General features: G+C 37.6%; 1 pseudogene; it reads left to right on the forward strand.

Annotated features, from left to right (window-relative positions):
- The first annotated feature begins 1,700 nt into the window (after positions 1 to 1,700).
- Positions 1,701 to 2,683, forward strand: LOC147352828 (olfactory receptor 4A47-like; annotated as a pseudogene).
- The last annotated feature ends 4,045 nt before the right edge of the window (positions 2,684 to 6,728 follow it).

Raw genomic sequence — 6,728 nt, forward strand, 5'->3', positions numbered from 1 at the left:
AGATATTTTGGAATGTGTCCTCTTTCTGATCAAAATGTTGATTTAACGTGTTTGTTATCAGGGGAAATCCTGCGACAATTAATATTTTGAGTATCTGTTTATAATCAACATTCAGAATTCTTTAGGTAACAAGACATTGATATTCATTTTGAAAATCTCAATAATTTAAAAAGTAGTATTCCTCTGAAAGATTGAGATGAATTAGATTTCCTGCAAGCATGAAAAGAGTTGGTTACATGGAACCAGTTAATGGTGCTGTGAGGTTGCATGAATCTTGCTCTATGTGTTCAATGAGATGGCACCAGTACATGAAGGACAAGGGGGAAGGCACCAGAGCCCAGAATTTGGATTAAATGGCTTTCTCCTTGTGCAGGTACCTTGGGAAGTGTATTTAGACCCAACATTCTGAACCAGGCTTTCCATTTTGCAAGAGTACATTGGTGGTGTAAGAGTATTTTAAGAGTTATTTATTATTTTAATAATCAGCCATGTTAGGAATCCTTTGTTATTACTAAAATATGTGAAGATTGATTCTATTCTGTGTTTATATTGTTTGGAATATTTTCCTCTAATGACCTGTCATAAATTTACCTTCTCAAATAATTTTTAGAAATTAATCTCAAGTGCAACTATTTGGGGAATTTTCACGGACAGATATTTGTAAATCTATGATATTTTCAATTTATATGTTATCTAAATATAGTCTGTTAATCTGATAAAAATTAAAAGATAAGGTAACTTCTGTAGGCCTTCACCACCTGGCTTTCAAGAGCCCAAAGTAATACTGTAATAAGCAAACCACTCCTTTAGGTCTTATTTTTCTGTTCCAGGTGATCTTCAGCATCCTATCATATGTTTGTTGACCATTTAGAGGTATTTTTCCTAGCATGGTTTGTTTATATTTTATTTAATTAATATTTTTTATCTTTTATTAGTTAATTTTCAATATTAACAAGTTAATATTTTACAAAATAAAAGAAATTTGCATTTTATAATTTACTCTAAAATGTAAATTATTCTCCAAATTACTTTTGTCTATTGGCCTTGTGGTATGATTTCCAAAATCCTTTAAGGAAATTTGCAATTGTCAAATATATCTGAGATTTAAATGATTGGTTAAGACAGTTCTTCCAACCCTAGAATGTAAAAGTCACCTCTTTCTTAACAGAAAAGCAAATATATGAAGTAAATCTTGCTTTACTTTTTTTAAAACCGTTAATCAATGTTTACTTTTGTGCCAAGTATTAGTTATATGTACAATTTAATTAGCTTCCAGATGGAAAACTAGTAGTGATGCCTCATTTATTTCATAATGTGTCATTTTTCTCCAATATGTCATTTGTCACTTACCTATCCATTAGTTTATAAGATTGCTGTAGTCAGGGAAGATGTTTTAATTAGTCCTGCATTTACTTTCTTTCTTTTTTGGGGGACTTCCCCATGTAGCTTGCCAGATTTTAGTTTTCCTAGCAGGGACTGAACCTGGCCCATGGCAGTGAAAGCTCCAAGTTCTAACCATAGCCTGGTATTATAATATTTGAAACTATTGGAACATAATAAGTCAAAAGGCCTGCTTGTGGAATGAATGAACAAATTATCGTAAGACTTCAGGAAGTCACAATTAATAATTATATTTATTTTTGGCAATTTATTTCAGGCAATTTTGTCCTGAAGTCTGAAATAAAGTATACAGAACACTTATGAAACAAAAGAACAATGTAACTGAGTTTCTCCTCTTGGGGCTCACTCACAGCATTCAAGGTCAGAAAATACTATTTGTTGTGTTCTTGTTCATCTACATTGTGACAACGGTAGGCAACCTACTTGTTGTTGTGACTGTGATGATCAGCTCAACCCTGGATGCCCCCATGTACTTCTTTCTTGGCTACTTGTCATTTATAGATGCTGTTTATTCTACTACAGTCACCCCAAATACATGTATATACTTACTCTATGAGAAGAAAACTATTTATTTCCAAGCTTACATGGCTCAGCTTTTTACAGAGCACTTATTTGGTTGTGCTGAGATTATACTGCTGGTAGTCATGGCTTGTGACTGCTACGTGGCCATCTGCAAACCCTTGCATTATTTGACAATCATGAATCAGCAAGTGTGTGTCCTGCTGTTGCTGTTGGTCTGGATTGGTGGATTTTACATGTTGTAGTTAATATTCTCTTCACACACAAGCTTCCCTTCTGTGGCCCCAATGTCTTTGATCACTTCATCTGTGACATGTACACCTTGTTAAAACTGGCCTGCACTGACACCCACATAATTGGCCTCATAGTGGTTGCCAATGATGGAATAATCTGTGTGGTCCTCTTCACGTTCTTACTCATCTCCTATGGGGTCATTCTGCACTCCCTGAAGAATGTTAGTCAAGAAGAGAGGTGCAAAGCCTTGTCCACCTATGGCTCCCACATCCCTCTGGTGCCTTTCTTTTTTGTACCCTGTATATTTCTATATGTGAGTCCTCCTTCCATCTTACCCATTGATAAATGCTTGGCTGTGTTTTACACCATTATCACTCCTATGCTGAATTCTCTAATCTGCACTCTAAGAAATGGAGAGATGCAAAATGCCATGAAAAATCTCTGGGCCAGATAAAGAAAATTAGCCAACCGGGAAATGTATCATCTCATTTCTTGGACAAATTTCTCTTACCAGGAAAGCCATATATGATTATTTAACTGCAGTAAAAGTCTCCTAAGTTTAAATAACTCAGGCATGATGAAAAGATTTATTATGTGAATACTTGCAATGATCAAAGTATACTTTTAAAATTTTCATGATTTCCTAGTTCAAGTTCTATTTTTTGTTTGCAATATATTTTTAAAGATTTCCACAATTTCTTTGGAAAATATTTATAGATTTGGGTGTAGAAAGACTCTAATAAGGCTACAGATTCATGTTCTGTATGGTGAGTTAATACAGTAAATTTAATTAGTGGAAGTTTTTCATGTTTTTCACTTAAATAGTGTAATATTTTTTTCAGAATTAATAGAGTTCATTATAGATTTTAGAAAAATAATATAAGAAATATTATAGAAAAAAACATTTCACTCTCTTCACACAAAATATCCCATATTAATATTTGACTTACATGACTTACTTTTGTATCTGTAAGATACTTCACCTAAATTATTTTGTTTCTATTGTTTAGTGTAATAAGGTTGAAGAAGAATATTTTAGTGTGTAATATTAATCATTAGGAAACTAACTTTATAAAAATAATCTGAATGAACATGGTGTATATGCAGAAAAATAGCCAATCATACTTATATTCCAAATTGGTCAATCGTGTTATCTTCTCAAGTTTACCAGGTTTGCTTGGGGTGATATAAACCATCAAAAGGAAAATCCACTCTTCCATTGTTGATTTAGGGAAGTGTAGTGAATGTATAAATAAATAAAAAATGCCCCTCCTTGTCAGGGATCTCTAGTAAACATCTACCAAAAAACAGATTAATTTCCATGAACAGAAAACCACTCTAAATATTCACACATTTTTTTTTTGAAAAACAGGAAAAATAAAGCAAAACAAACACACAAACAAAAACAAGAAACAGCTATTTTTGTAACCTTAGATTTGAGAAGTAAGGTACTATCTGTGGCTGCTGTCTCACGTGAAGGTTCTGCTGAGGAAGGATCCACTTCCTGTTTGTGCATATGGCTGTTGGAAGGATTCAGTTCCTTAACATAAATTAAAATCTTTTCAAATTATAATTTCAGTAAATCCCACTGTCCTTGATACTGTTGTCATATATTTTACTGCTGCTACTACTACTGCCAAGTCACTTCAGTCGTGTCCGACTCTGAGCAACCCCATGGACTTCAGCCTACCAGGCTCCTCTGTCCATGGGTTTGCCAGGCAAGAGTACTGGAGTGGGGTGCCATCACCTTCTCTGATATTTTACTGCTACATATGTTAAAAACCTCTGAATATATTAACATTTCATTAAATAGTTATAACAGACATTTTAGAAAATCATGAAAAATAGCCTATTTTTAATTCAAATATATGATTTCCACTTTCCTCAAACATTTTTGTAAATTCTGATTTCCATGTATCTTTTACTTCAGTATGAATAACCTGTTTTGGTACTTTTGTAATGTATGTTTGCTTTTTCCAACCCTGAAATCCTCAGGGATATAGAGTTGCATATAGGCAGGCTGTAACCACGTTTAGCTCAGTAAAAGTTAAATAAATCAAATAAAATACATTTATTAAGGGTAAAACTATTTTATAATTTATTTTTTTAACAAAAGAAGAAAACACAAGCTTACTATATCCATTAGAAGCCTGATGAGAAACAGTATATTTAAAATAGGAGATTAATAGAGGTTATATAATAACCTATCAAGTTATGGACAAACTTGAAGGAAACTAAAAAGGGATCACCTGGGACTCAGTTAGAGTAGGAAACCATTACCATGATAGGACTTGGGAAAACAAGGGGAAAGAGAGATCTCAGGAACCAGAAGGTCCATGCAAAAGATGAAGCCTCAATAGAAAGACAGCAAACCCCTGGTGGTTCAAGTGGTAAATAATCCATCTGCAATGGACGAGACATGGATTCGATCCCTAGGTCAGAAAGATCCCCTGGAGAAGCAAATGGCAACACACTCCAGTATTCTTGCCTGAGAAATCCCATGGACAGAAGAGCCTGGTGGACTACAGTGCTTGTGATTGCAAGAGGTGGACATGACTTAGCCACTAAAACAATATCAACCATTGACAAACTACAATAGGAACCAAGATAGTAAACCCTGTGACATTTCTTATTTTCTTCTCACCTGCCCACTAATATTCAGCTAGCTCTACCTCTTGACCAGAAGATAAGGGAGCTGGTTGAATCAGACCAGAGAAGAGGGCTGCCCAGGATGGAGAAAGTGAGAGACCTCAGTGGGTGAAAGGAATATATCTATCCATTTCCCAAAGATTTATTCATTTTTTTTCATAAAGAAAGACAATAAGCATTATTTTTGAAGTGAGGTGGAAAAAATGCAGGGAGGATAAGCTTTGCAATTTATTTATTAACTTAATTTTATTGAACAACAGTGTGAGTCAGATGCTGACTTAAGTGATAATGATAAAGAGATGAAGGCTGCTACAGACCTATGTCTCAAACTTATTTAAGTGGCTTTTACAAAGAAATAAGCAGTAATTTAGACTTTGTATAAACAGCATGCAAAATCAAAACCAATTGGACATGTATTTTTAACATTTAAGAAAGTGTTTAAAATTTATTTTTGCCTAAGAAGCTCTCAGAGCTCACATGGTGAGCACCCTGTGCCTGGGCTTCCTCCAGCAAAAACTTAGGGACCACTTGTCAGAAGGTGTGGAAGAAGGATCTTGTAATAAGCGGAATTAAATGTCCTCAGAAGTTTGCACTTTCTATAAAATAGAAAATGCAACATGTTTTTTCTCCACCTGCACACCATGGGCGGAGAAGGCAATGGCATCCCACTCCAGTGCTCTTGCCTGGAAAATCCCATGGATGGAGGAGCCTGGAAGGCTGCAGTCCATGGGGTCACTGAGGGTCAGACACGACTGAGCGACTTCACTTTCACTTTTCACTTTCATGCATTGGAGAAGGAAATGGCAACCCACTCCAGTGTTCTTGCCTGGAGAATCCCAGGGACGGGGGAGCCTGGTGGGCTGCTGTCTATGGGGTCACACAGAGTCGGACACGACTGAAGTGACTTAGCAGCAGCAGCAACAGCACACCATGGGAAAAAATAACATATATTATTAAAATGCTTTGAAATTGCCTGAAAACCCAAAATATAAGTTTCTCATGTATTTGTGATTAAAAATGTTTATCTTTAGTCATAAATTCTCCACTTCTGAATTCATCAACGACACTGAAATGGAATAAGACAGGATGAATGTGACTGAAGTCATTCTAATAGGACTTACACAGAATCCTCAGATACAGAGAGTTCTATTCTTGATGTTACTTATCACCTACATCTGGCACGCTAAGCGCAGGCGGCTGCGACCGGCGTGCTAAGCGCATGGCCGAGAGGAGCTACCCCACGTCCGAGGTCAGGGGCAGAAGCCGAGAGGACTCCATGCCCGAAAGCCTGCTGCCAAGAGGAGTTACCCCACGTCTGAGGTCAGGGACAGCGTCTGAGAGTGCCAGACTGCGACAGTGCAGGAAAGGCTGAGAGGAGCTATTCCATGTCCGAGGTCTGGGGTGCCGCCGAGAGGAGATACCCAACGTCTGAGGTCAGGGGCGGCAACGTGAGGAGTTATCCTGTGTCCAAGGTCAGGAGCAGCGGCCGGGAGGAGCAGCCCCACGTCAAAGGAGCCATGGTTGTGCGGTCTCAGGAGGGCCTAGAGGAGCTATCCCACGTTGAAGGTAAGGAAGGGCGTCGGTGAGGAGATACCCCTCGTCCAAGGTAAGAAGCAATGGCTGTGCTTTGCTGGAACAGCCGTGAAGAGATACTCCACACCCAAGGTAAGAGAAACCCAAGTAAGAAGGTAGGTGTTGCAAGAGGGCATCAGAGGGCAAACACACTGAAACCATACTCACAGGAAACTAGTCAATCTAATCACACTAGGACCACAGCCTTGTCTAACTCAATGAAACTAAGCCATGACCATGGGACCACCAAAGATGGGTGGGTCATGGTGGAGAGATCTGACAGAATGTGGTCCACTGCAGAAGGGAATGGCAAACCACTTCGGTATTTTTGCCTTGAGAACCCCATGAACAGT

Source organism: Bos grunniens, chromosome 19 (assembly GCF_055505025.1).
Source record: "Bos grunniens cultivar Pamir isolate PY7600 chromosome 19, Bosgru_T2T1.0, whole genome shotgun sequence".
NCBI lineage: Eukaryota > Metazoa > Chordata > Mammalia > Artiodactyla > Bovidae > Bos > Bos grunniens.